Below are 13,372 nucleotides of genomic sequence, written 5' to 3'. Positions count from 1 at the left end.
CTGCCTCTCTTTGATAGAAAACGCAGTAGAGGTCAGTAAATACCAGAATCACTTTAGCATTCCTTAGATTCCAGTCCATGGAAATTGTCTTCCTCGAGCACCCGTAGACAGTAATATTTTTTTCAAATCTTGTATTTTCAGTGATAGGAGCACCAAAGGCACTAATTCTATATTTAAAATAGAGCTTTGGTCTATACCATTTCCTGCTGAAAGGCAATATTTCTCTCGATGTATTCCCATACCTGGCATGTCACGAAGGTGATGTGGCAGTGACATCAGCACTGTATTTCAAAACCAGTAACTTGAGAGTCATGACACGAACAGCAGGATCAACTACACATAAAATTACAGAAGAAACAAGTGACGCCCACAACCGAAGAATAGAGAGTATTCAACACTTCATGAGAGAATCGGACTTACTTCGAGATCAGTAGCAATGGGGTGTCCGCCATATATGTGCTGATACTCCATCTACCAGCCCATCTTATTCCCTGCTTTATTAAGGTCGTGTTTTTCAAAAGAGCAACCAAACGGGGCGTAGCTTTGATTGGTGCAGCAAGTGCAGTGGCACCAGGGCCCAGAGGTCCGAGGAGTCCGATGCAGCCTGTTTATTGATGCATTTTATAATTAAATCAGTACTCAGGGATCCCAATTGCTTCCTTGCTCTGTGGCCCAGGACACACTGCCTACGTCACTGCTACCATAGGGATTCCTACCAGGAAAACCGAACGGCCCTTTTTACGGCGTCCCTTTCACCGTCACTCCTGTCTCTGGTTTTCATCACGTGCACAGAGTTGTGCACCGTGAGAAATTCTTCGAGCCTTCCATGCACAGTAAGACAACTCCCAGGATACCAGGGGCATTTCGTTTTTTATTTTCCCAAAACAAAATCTGATTTGGAGAATTATTTTGAGCAAAAATTAAAACGTTCTGCCCTGCAGCTCTCCTATGGTGGCAACGGTTTTTGGATGGGCCAGTATAGGTTATGCCTCCACCCCCGCAGCGTGTAGGTGTCTGCCCTAGGGAGGTCTAAAAGCCCCTAAATCTGCACCTCACCACACCAATAGTGGCTTAATCAAAAGAGTATTCTAATGAATCTCCTTTTACCCCCCTATAAAGGGAGTTTATCCTTGGCACATGCAACGTGTTTGGCCGCTCTTCATCCCTCTCAGCGTTGTACAAAGGGTGACCAAAGAGAATAACACGAACAATGAAAAAACAAAATGGTTTTTAAAATGGCAAAACATTTAAATATATGCCCTCTAGTATGCTGGGTCATACAATGGTATCCAATGAATATGCTTTCAGAGAGCATTCCCTTCATTTTACCTACAGACATAATATCATGAGAACTTGGCAGTCTGCACTTTCTAACTGGAACAAATTGTTAAACTTCATTTGACCTTTGGTATTTATGTCGAACAGTTCGCTGCATTCCGGTACAATAAAGACAACCCTGCCACAGGGCTTTACAGGATGACTACTATTCTGCTGTGTACTGGTTTAACTGTTCTATTTCCCACAAAATAAGTATTTTGTGACTTTTATAAACATGAATTTTATTTTCCAATGCATTATAAAAAGTTTGCGAGTACCACTCAATTTTCTGTAAATCCTTACTACAATAAACCATTTCTTTTTTTGCACCAATAAACAAATGCACACTTTCACATGATACCTGAAGGCATTACTGGGAGCAGCGCAAAAACACCTCGAACAAACTTTTGGACGTGACACTGAAAATACAATCACAAAGGGGTTCATGGACTAACAAGTGCACAATGCATAATGTGTACATACATAAATGGTTGTTGAAGTGGATAAATTGGTGTAGGTATCCCTCTTTAAATGAATTTCAATGAATGGTTAACGTGTTGGTTTCGTCCACATTTTTTACAGTAGCCTTTACATATTTCTAAATAAATAGCAGCCGAATATGCATGTTGTGATCAAGGCGCAAGCTGAAACGCCGTAGGGTCAGCCTGCAGCAAAATGCAATAAATACCTGAGCAATTGAAACCGGGCTTGGCATTTCTGCTTTGTTGGATTAAATGATGGAGTCCTCCATCTCCATTGTCTGCCGGAGCCACCCTGCAGGTTTGGAGGCCCCCAGTATGGAGACATGAACTTTGCCGCTGCGGACCGTGTAGGCATGACCCGCATCCCTCATTGCCAGACCTACGGACTTCCAGGGAAATTCTGGCGTGAGTGATGAAAGGGATAAAAGAGGGGCTACACCTCTCTTGGACAGTTTCCTATGCCAGGTATTTCTAAATAACGACGCTGCAATTGTGACATCGTGCACCCAAGAGACAATACTCACTCTGTTTTCCAAGTAGGAGATGACAGCACAAGGCAGCATTGAAGGCTATTGGGGTCGAAATTTACACTAACTGCCAGTGCAGTCCAAATGCCAAACAAATGCATCTTGGAACTTTGAGTGCAACGAGTGAAAGTCACATGACTGTTTTAATTAAAGGAGCACTTTCTTTTTACCATGATGTCACCCACCTGTGATCAAGGCGAAAGCTGAAACGCGTAGGGTTATCCTGCGGCAAAATGCAATAAATACCTGCGCATGTTGTTGTTAGTTTATATTTTTCTACAGAATTGAAATGAAATGGACCTTAGGAAAGCTATATTCGAGGATGGCGGAGGGTGTCTGCCCTAAACACAAACACAGCACTGGACATATATCTGAACCGTCATCTTTTGTTACAGATTTCCATAATTTCGAATAGGCAAATACATCATGCCCACCATTTAGGTTGGGGAATTAATTCTCTTTCAATACTGAGGGTCCCTGAAAGCCAAATAGCCCAGCATGTACCTCCAGTATGCGCCACGAGGCTGTGTTGCAGAGAGGTGTTCAGAGGCCTTGCCCCTTTTTACAATACTCTGCAACTCCCCTTGAATACTAAGAGTCCCTGGGGTGCAACTAGCCCACCAGCTACCTCCAGTAAGCGCCACAGAGCTGCGTTGCAGAGAGGTGTAAAAAGGGGCGTGGCCTCTGAACACCTCTCTGCAACACAGCTCCCTGGCACATACTGGAGGTACCTGGTGGGCTAGTTGGCCACCAGGGACCCTCATGATTAAAGAGGAATTAATTCCTCAACTTAAAACGCACCACAGGGCAGTGGTGTTTGGGTAGTGTAGGGGGTCGTGCCGGGGGTAGTGTTTTAGGGTTTAGGTTAGCACAGTAGTGTTTGGGTAGTGTAGGGGATCGTGCCGGGGGTAGTGTTTTAGGGTTTAGGGTAGCACAGTGGTGTTTGGGTAGTGTAGTGGGTAGTGTTTTAGGGTTTAGGGTAGTGCAGTGGTGTTTGGGTAGTGTAGGTGGTCATGCCGGGGGTAGTGTTTTAGGGTTCAGGGTAGTGCAGTGGTGTTTGTGTAGTGTATGGGGTCGTGCTGGCGGTAGTGTTTTAGGGTTTAGGGTAGTGCAGTGGTGTTTGGGTAGTGTAGGGGGTCGTGTTGGGGGTAGTGTTTTAGGGTCATGCAGTGGTGTAGGTGTAGTGTAGGGGTTGTGCTGGAGGAAGTGTTTTAGGGTTTAGGGTAGTGCAGCTGTGTTTGTGTAGTGTAGGGGGTTGTGCTGGGGGTAGATTTAGGGTTTAGGGTAGTCCAGTGGTGTTTGTGTAGTGTAGGGGTCATAGTGGGGGTAGATTTAGAGTTTAGGGTGGTGCAGTGGCGTTTGTGTAGTGTAGGGGGCCGTGCTGGTTTAGTGTTTTGGGGTTTAGGGTAGTACAGTGGTGTTTGGGTAGTGTAGGGGACGTGCTTGCAGTAGATGTAGTTTTTAGGGTAGTGCAGTGGTGTTTGGGTAGTGTAGGGGGTTGTGCTGGGGTAGATTTAGTTTTTAGGGTAGCGCAGTGGTGTTTGTGTAGTGTTTGTGGGTTTGTGCTGGGGGTTGTGTTTTGGGGTTAAGGGTAGTGCAATGGTGTTTGTGTAATGTAGGCGGTAGTGTTTTAGGGTTTAGTGTAGCGCAGTGGTGTTTGAGTAGTGTAGGGGGTCGTGCTGTAGGTAGATTTAGGGTTTAGGGTAGTGTAGTGGTGTTTGGGTAGTATAGGGGGTCATGCTAGGGTAGTGTTTTAGGGTTCAGGGAAGCGCAGTGGTGTTTGTCTAATGTAGGGGGTAGTGTTTTAGGGTAGTGCAGTGGTGTTTTTGTAGTGTAGGGGCTCGTGCTGGGGTTAGTGTTTTAGGGTTTAGGGTAGTGCAGTGGTGTTTGAGTAGTGTAGGGGTAGTGCTCACCAGGGAGTTAACTGGAAGTTTATAGCTGGTATTGAAAGTGATTGTTCAGCCTGCATGTCAGAATTTTCAAATTAAATAGAAGAGGATTTGAAATCTCTCTTAAAAAATGTCCTCATTTTTCTTTCTACAGCACTAAACATAATAACTAGGACAAAATGAACCCCCTCATTTTATTCCTTTTAAAAAATAAATGTTTTAAGTGTTACCAGTTTATTCCAATCAAGATGGCTTCAGGTGTGCCATACTTTTGCCATTAGTAAGGCTGTTAGCGCTCTAGTTGTTCTTTAGAACACTCTAGGAAGCTGCAGTAGAACACAAAGCGATCAACTGACAGGCTGCTCCTGTTGAAATGTAACAGGAAGATATTTGAGATCTCACTTAAAACATGTCCTAATTTTTCTTTCTACAACACTAACCATAATTTCTATGACAAAATAAACCCCCTTATTTTGTTCCTTTTTAAATTAAATGTTTTAAGTGTTACCAGTTTATTCCAATCAATGTGGCTTCAGGTGTGCCATCATTTTATCAATAGTAAGGCTGTTAGCACTCTAGTTGTTCTTTAGAACACTCTGAGAAGCTGCAGTAGAACACAAAGGAATCAACTAACAGTCTCTGCCCTTGTTGGATGTACATATTTTACTGAGAATGTCAGACTTCGTTATCATATGACTGAGAAAGATAATGTGAATGTACAGAACATATGCTCTCATTTTAGCTTCTGGAGCACCTTCCAAACCTCTATGGGACAAGCATGAGAAAGTAGTTTTCTCTCAAACATGATTCATGATATCCCAGCAGAAGGCTTTTTCACATGGTAAAATCACCTTAGAACACACCACAATTCCTAAAATGAGTATGGTACCATCAACACATGATTTATAATGTAACTAAAGTCTTAAAACCTTCTATTAACTGCAATTCTTTTTAATGAGGTGCTATCATGTATATTGGTCCCAGGATGGCGGCCAACAGTTCTCGGATGAAGTGCTGACAGCCAATCAGATCTCACAATGAGATGTGTCGTTAGGCTCCTCCCAGATATATAAGTACTTTTTTCCTTTAATATCTAAAAAACTACTGAACAGATTGACACCATTTAAGCAAAAGGCACAAGTCAGAACTGGGGACTACCTCTTTGCCAAATTTGGTGTAATTCCGTTCAGCAGTTCGGGCTGTAGCTGCAGCTAAAGGTCCCTATAGAAAATTGCATGGGAAAACACGTTTTAGGACCCCGCTTTCTTCTCGGCCCCCGCTTCACGAATCACCCCGAGACTTTTAGGATAGGAGCGGAGCGGACCTGGCCATTAGTTTTGAAAATTTCGCGAAGATTCATCAACCGGCGCCAAAGTTATTCCAAATAGAATGTTGCGGGTTTCCCATGGAAAATAGATTCTAACTATATGTACCTACTGGCGACCGCCAGTAGGTAATATATATGTATCTATATTTAAAATCTTTTATGTTGTAGTTGATATGTTGAACTGACTCCAATGGGAATATTAATTTTTACCCCTCTGCCATCCAACACTTTCCCTACTGTTGCACTCACTGGAGTGGGAATAGTAATTTTTAACCCCTCCACTATCCAACACTTTTTCTACTGTTGCACTCACTGGAGTGCGAATAGTAATTTTTACCCCTCTGCTATCCAACACTTTCCCTACTATTGCACTCACTGGAGTGAGAATAGTAATTTTTACCCCTCCGCTATCCAACACTTTCCCTACTGTTGCACTCACTGGAGTGGGAATAGTAAGTTTTACCCCTCCTCTATTTAACATTTTCCCTACTGTTGCACTCACTGGAGTGGGAATAGTAATTTTTACCCCTTCGCTATCCAACACTTTGCCTAATGTTGCACTCACTCGAGTGGGAACAGTAATTTTTACCCCTCCACTATCCAACACTTTCCCTAACGTTGGACTCAATGGAGTGTAAAGTGTAATTTTAAAGACTATTAAATATTTGAGTGTTTTAATTTATAATATAATGGTATTTTTTATTAGATTTTATGTTCTAGGTGTATGTATATATATATATTTATTTGTAAAATTTTAAATATTTATAAAATGTAAAAATAAATAAAAATGTATAGTTTACTAATTGTTTTAAAGTAAATATATATATATTACATTTTATATATGTCTGTTTACATTTTTTTACATTACATTTATTTCTTACACTTGTTAAAATGTATGTTAAATTCAAATATTTTTTTTAAGTTAATTTTATTATTTAATATATTTAGCATTATTTTTATATGCATATTAAAACATCGATATTTTGTACATCTATATTTTTTACATCAATAATATTTTTCTGATGTTTTTATACTCACCATTATAAATATAGAATGTCGATATTTTTGACATCGATATTTATGGCTCGATATTTGTATATGGGGATATTTTGGGTGTCGGTATTCTATCAGGGAACCATTTTATGTGCAGAAATTAAAAGGTATAAACATCAATATATTACATAATAGATAACTTTTGACAAAGGACCACTGTATTTGTTGCATGCTGCAATTGGGATCCACCCACTTAGTATGATCAGATTTTTTGCTTTATAGATCACTCGGTTTTGGAATTTTTTACTGTGGGTGAGACTTACTACATGTGCTTTACTCACGGTAATCACATGGCAAACAAACTGCACATGTTTATTGCCAGTGTGCACCTTTTAAGATAAGGCTTCTGCCACGCATCAAGGATAAGAGGCACTTGGCCTGTTACATGTGAACACATGTGCACACTGGTGTGCACACATGTGTGTGCTGCTCTTGGGAGAACACTGTGGTGCAAACAGGTATCCTGGCTCAAAGGGAACTCAGCAGGGTTAGATAGTCAGTTTGGATAGGCACTATAATGTTAGTGTATTTTAACAGGGGAAGTTAGTGTGATTTACTGTTTTGTCTATAGTGACACTCTGTTATACACATAAGGAGTAAACTGCCTTAGAGTAAAGTTTCACTCCCCTTTTGCCTACAGAGGCCATTGACATCTTGAATTGGAGAGTAACCTGTGCGCCCGGAGGAACCGCCACAAAGTGCTTCCCCGCTGCTAGAGGACCCTATGAGTTGGCCTGCCTGGGCCCAGCTCTGCCCAAGGTGACCTTGGGCTTAGCACATAGAGAGAGCTGCAGTTTTACCACTACTTCAGGAGATTGAGGGCCCCATCACTGGAAAGCGCGCCTGGCACGAGAAGAGTGCTGTCGGGCCTCTGGGTGGTGTCTCCAGGGTGGAGACGGGCTGAGCACTGTGTTTATCCCCCGGTCAGTAGGGGTTTGCAAGCCCAGCGCGGGGAGCATTCCTATTTTTGGTTGTGTGCTGCAAAGGTGCGGTGACTGCACCTCCGAGGAGCGTGGTGGGCATTTTTTAATTTTCCCTGAGCCCAAGAAGAGGGTTCCAACTGCGCCCCCAGTGTCCTGGACGCCGCCAGAAGTCAGGCGCCTGTTGCCTGATTGTGGGCGGGGCTGACTAGCGAGGAGTGGCCACCCATGAAGCAGAACCGACGGAGACGGATGTCAGGCAAGTTTGTGCCTGAAGGTGGGAGGGGCTCCCGTGTTGCCGGTGAGAGCCCCGCATGTTGCCCAGATAAGACGGAGCCTCGCGGACTCACTCCTGCCACGTCCCTCTTGCCTGTCTCCTGGTTGTCTGAGGAGCAAAGAGCCCTGATGAGTGCAGAGCACTGTGGGTGCATTGGCATGCTTACAGCTACACCGCCAGATCGTGGGTAGCTGCAAACGAAGAGGAGAAGCCCCGGGTAGGAGGGCTCAAAAGGCACACTGTTGGTGCCTGCTTGTTTACACAGCTGCACCTCCAGATTGCTGGCAGCTGCAAATTCGGGGGCATTTTGTTTACTAAACAGAGACAAGGGTGAGCACCCTCTCCCCCATTATAGTGCAGGACAGTTGGAGGCCTTGTGTTAGAAGAGCCCTGACATTTGGAAAAAGGGCATTGCGGGGAAGCCAAAGACGGGCCCCCGAGGATAAGGCCGGACGGCCTGAAGATCGCCTCCATGTTTTGGTTGGGCATAAGACCCTGAGGTGATGTGTGCACCTTATTAGTGTACTGTGGTGCACTATTGATTTATATGTACGCTATGCTGTTTATGCCTCAGGCCTCATGGTTTATGCATAATGCGTTTATGCTAAGTACCTCTTGCCAGTAGATACTGGTTCTTTTTATTTTCACTACTTGTGTGTTCTAATGGTGATGACAGTGGCCCGATAGGCCCTGTAATGTACATAATCTCCTGTGAAGTCAAATCTAGTGCCAGGTGGCACCATGTACATATGGGGATTACGTTCTAATGTGTTTTATGAGTAATACAAAGACTGTTTTTAATATAACCTTGTGTGGAGTTTCTTTAGTGGTGTGCCTAGTGTGTCGCTGATGTGTGTGTGTGTTGCACAAACGCTTTACACATGGCCCCTGGCATAAGCCTGACTGCTGGTGCCAAGCTACCAAGCGGGATGAGCAGGGTTTATCTTCAGTGTGTGACTCACTTGCCCTGACTAGAGTGGTGGTTTCTGCCTGGCATAGGCGCATGCCCTAGCCAACCAGAAATTCAATTTCTAACATGAACCTTTAGTGATCTTGTTGCACAATAAACAGGACTTAAGGGGAGCCCTCTGTGATGCTGAGCAGTAATAGAAAGGGGTATGAAAGCAGAGGAAAAGTGTAAAGAAATGTGGGAAGCAGAGTAATTTTTAGGGCGAATAGAGAGTAGAAGTGGTTAGAGAAATACTTTTCAGAAAATGCAGTCTTTAGTGGGCAAGGTACCTTCTCTTCTCACTTTCACATTGTGGGTGAACCATAAGGAGTGAGTAGGAGTGAGACCAGGGAAAGGGTCAAGGCTAAGGGACTACAGAAACTAAAAATTATTATTTTATTCTTGAGCATGCACACATCATTTATTGAAACTGCCTTGCTGCAACAGCAAAGGGGTTAATACGTGTGCTAATAACTTTAGGGAGGGCAGACAGTTTTACCATTGCCCGATTTACATAATATCAATATTATTCATAGTGTTCATGTTGAGGATGCTTTAGTTTGTGTGGGGTATGGATGCTGTCATGCACAGAAATTTGGTGTGCCTCATAGAGGGGGCTGCTCCTTAATTTATTCTCTCTACTGGTATAAAAAACACATAAGTAATTGGGACTGCTTCCATAAAGGAATATTCAATTCAATTCAAATTCATATTCCCAAAACTTTTATTCGGTTGATAAAACAACCGTCAAAGCATGCAAGTATAAAAACAGGAAAAATGCATTCCTATTTGATGAGTGTTAAAAATAAAGACACACACAATGAAATTCTAAAAAACCCTGCAAAGTAAAGTGCACAGTGCCCTACATTTAAAGCAACAACCCATAAAATATGTTACAGCGCCACATCGTTTAAAAACGGTCCATGGTGCCACGTGAGCGAACAGCTGCTCGCAAAAAACAAGTTACAGCAATACAGGTTTCTTCATCTGAAAGACATTAAGGAGGTAGGCCAATACCACAATGTTTCAAATTGCTGACACTGAATGGAACCAAGAAAGATTTGGTATATAATGCATAAAATTTGAAAATGAATCATAGATTTGTTAGCCCCACTAATACACGGACAAGCAATCGCATCTAAATTTGGCTGATACCCTAGAAGAAAATGAAGTAGCTACTTCACTGTATCAGCTTGAAACCTAAATAATAAGGAACGCTCCCAGGCCCTTCTAGACTTCCACACAAAGCTAATTGGAGAAGCCTCCACACTTAGAGACAAACACGTTCCAATGGTTACTTTCTGTGACTCAACTTCGACCCTCTTATCAGGCAGTTGAGTTTGCAGCAATGCAGGCACCTGTCTTTTATTGATGATTGCACATGAATCGGTGACGTAGAAAACTTGAGAAAGACAAACCTTAAGAAACTAGGGGGCATATTACCAACAACTAGCGATAATTTTTGTCTCTAACTTGCTTAGAGACAAAAATTATCGCCGCACATCGGCGATTTTTATCGCAGATAAACCTTGCTATTAGCAGGGTGTTGGACTTGTCCTTTTCCCCCAAAAATTTTCGCTTTTGACCCCCTTATCTAGGATGTCTCCCCCATGGGATTAAACCTGTATAGGCCATGAGTGGTGTGAGACACCTTGTTGAAAATGTAATATCATGTACAGGGCTCGACAAATCGACGACCCGATGGCCGGGCTTCCCTGGAAGTCCCGATGAGGTGCCATTCGCCTCCCGGATCCCAGCCAGGGCTCCAGGAGGTCGGGCACGTTTGCGCCCTGGGTCCCCTCTGTCACCTCGAGTGCACGGATTACGAGAAAGGGGGGTAATTTTCCTCCGGATTAGTAGGTGCAAGGGTATGCCCAAACACCCTCCCGGGGCTGGTGGTTCCCTGCTGCGGACCAGATGGGCGATGCCCGGGCAACACCTCCCAGGCATCCGGGGCTCCCTCCTCCGGCCCGCAGAGTGGCAAAGTACCCGGGACGGGCTCCTTGGGTCCCGGGCCCTGCAACCCCGGAGCCCCGGAGCCCCGGAGCCCCGGAGCCCCGGAGCCCCGGAGCCCCGGAGCTAAGCATGAGCGAATTTTGCGGATCTCGCGTTCGCGAATTTTGCGGATTTGCGGATTCGCAATCCGCAAAATCCGCGAATTCCCGCGAATTTGCGGATTTTTTTTTTTTTGTGTTCGCCCGTGTTTCTGCCAGTTCGCGAGGGTTTTGTACACTTTCGCAAATTGCGAACTTACCTGTCGGGTCGCAAGTTTCGTGAACTTGTTGTTTCTACGTGTCCAGCCTGTTTGGGACACTCTTCTTCATCACTGCCACTCTCTGTCACCACTGCCACTCTCTGACTACTCATGCCACCCTCTGGCCCACCCATGCCACCCTCTGTTTCATCACCACACCCTCTGGTTGTCCAGTGTACATTATTTTCGGCAAAGCAAAGCACACCTTCCCTGCCTCAAGTGACCTGAATTAATTTGGGGCTGATTCATGTGTCACAGAATATTTTTTTAGCTGGCACCTGCTTCCTTAGTGCGCCCTGATTAGTGATCTTTTGCACTTGCTAAGTGCTTTCATTGTTGCAAAATTAGTTACAACACCTGCCCTGCCCCAACTGACAATAATGAATTAGGGGCTGATTAATGGATTTTAACTTCCAGCCTGGCTCCTGCTTGTCTCCCTTAGCTGTAATTCAGGACCTTTGTGGCATATGTGTAACTATTCTGAGGTTCAGAGCAGGGTCACATACTAGTTTCAACTGGCAACTGAACTCTGGAGGGGCCCCTCAGGAAGCACTCCAGGAAATGGCTACTAATGATGAGCCTGAACTTTTGAACCTGGTAAGTAGTTACTTTCAGTTTTGCTAAAATCGTATTTCTGCAATTTTGCACTTATTCGCGGGGCGCGAACTCACGCGAACAGTGCGAGCAGTGCGAGCAAAATCCGCTGCTCGCGGATTTGCGGATTTTGCGGGAAATTCGCAAATCTCGCGGATTGCGGATTTCCCGAAAATCCGCAAAATCCGCGAGCGGAACGGATTTTCCGCCCACGCCTACCCGGAGCCCTGCAGCCGTCGAGCCCTTTCAGCCCCCGAGCCCTGCAGCCCCCGAGCCCCCGAGCCCCGAGCCCCGAGCCCTACAGGCCCGGGGCAGGCAGATTGGGCGTCATTTCGGTCCCGGCCATCTGGTCGCCCCTCTTGCCTCGGCCATCTGGTCGCCCGCAATGCTTTCCTATGAGGGCGACTAGATGGCCGGACTTCCCTGGAAGTCCCAATGAGGTGCCATTCGCCTCCCGGATCCCAGCGAGGGCTCCAGGAGGTCGGGCACGTTTGCGCCCTGGGTCCCCTCTGTCACCTCGAGTGCACAGATTACAAGAAAGGGGGGTAATTTTCCTCCGGATTACTAGGGGCAAGGGTATGCCCAGGCACCCTGCCTGTGCTGGCGATCACCTTCCAGGGAACAAATGGGATGTGCCCCAGGCAACACCTCCCAGGCGTCCGGGGCTCCCTCCTCCGACCCGCGGCGTGGGGAAGAGCCCGGGACGGGCTCCATGGGTCCCGGGCCCTGCAACCCCGGAGCCCCGGAGCCCCGGAGCCCCGGAGCCCTGCTGCCCTGGAGCCCTGCAGCCCCCGAGCCCTGGAGCCCTGGAGCCCCGCAGCCCCGCAGCCGTGGAGCCCTGCAGCCGTGGAGCCCTGCAGCCGTGGAGCCCTGCAGTCCCCGAGCCCTGCAGTCCCGGAGCCCAGGGGCCCCCGCAGCTCCTGAGCCCTACAGGCCTGGGGCAGACAGATTGGCGACATTTTGTTCCTGGCCATCTGGTCGCCCCTCTCGCCTCGGCCATCTGGTCGCCCGCAATGCTTTCCTATGGTGTGACCAGATGGCCGGACTTCCCTGGAAGTCCCGATGGGGTGCCATTCGCCTCCCAGTTCCCAGCGAGGGCTCCAGGAGGTCGGGCACTTTTGCGCCCTGGGTCCCCTCTGTCACCTCGTGTGCACGGATTACAAGAAATGGGGGTAATTTTCCTCCGGATTGGTAGGGACAAGGTATTCCTGGGACCCCCCTCGGCCTAGCGGTCCTCAGCCGGCAGCTGGACATGCCAGGATGCCGGCCCAGCCCCGGATCCGTCCCTGGGTCTGCCGCGTGGCAGGAAGCCCTGGATGGGGTCCGGGGGCCCGGCCGGGCCCCGGGTCGGGTGCCCAGGCCCTGGGCCCGGTCCCCCGGCCTGCCGCACTGACAAAGGACCAGGACGTGGTTTCCTTCGAGCCCGGGGAGCCTCCCCTCGCTCGGCTGAGTCAGCAGCTCCGGCCGGGGCCCCTGAGGGCCCGGGGAGGGCGGCCTCCCCATCCCGGGCTCTGTCCTTGGTCCTGCTGCGTGGCAGGGTGCCCGGGACGGGGTCCGGAGGGCCCGGGAAGGCTTCCCCTGCGCCTCCGGGCTTGGGAGCCCAGGGGCCCGGCCGGGCCCCGGGTCGTGTGCTACGGCCCTGGGCGCCATCCACCGACATGCCACACTGCCAAAGCCCCGGGATGGGGCTCCGTTGTGCCCGGGAAGCCTCCCCTTGCCGGGCTGAGTTCAGGAGCTTCGGCCGGGGCCCCCGAGGGCCCGGGGAGGGCGGCCTCCCCATCCC

At 47.3% G+C, this 13,372-nt stretch overlaps 1 protein-coding gene across 2 annotated transcripts in view; it reads right to left on the bottom strand.

Annotated features, from left to right (window-relative positions):
* CACNB2 (calcium voltage-gated channel auxiliary subunit beta 2) overlaps positions 1–13,372 on the bottom strand; it is a 1,003,604-nt gene that overhangs the window by 766,805 nt on the left and 223,427 nt on the right. The window lies entirely within an intron of this gene.

Source organism: Lissotriton vulgaris, chromosome 10 (genome assembly GCF_964263255.1).
Source record: "Lissotriton vulgaris chromosome 10, aLisVul1.2, whole genome shotgun sequence".
Lineage (NCBI taxonomy): Eukaryota > Metazoa > Chordata > Amphibia > Caudata > Salamandridae > Lissotriton > Lissotriton vulgaris.
The sequence above is the reverse complement of the archived record's forward strand: the minus strand, read 5'-3'. Positions and strand labels throughout refer to the sequence as shown.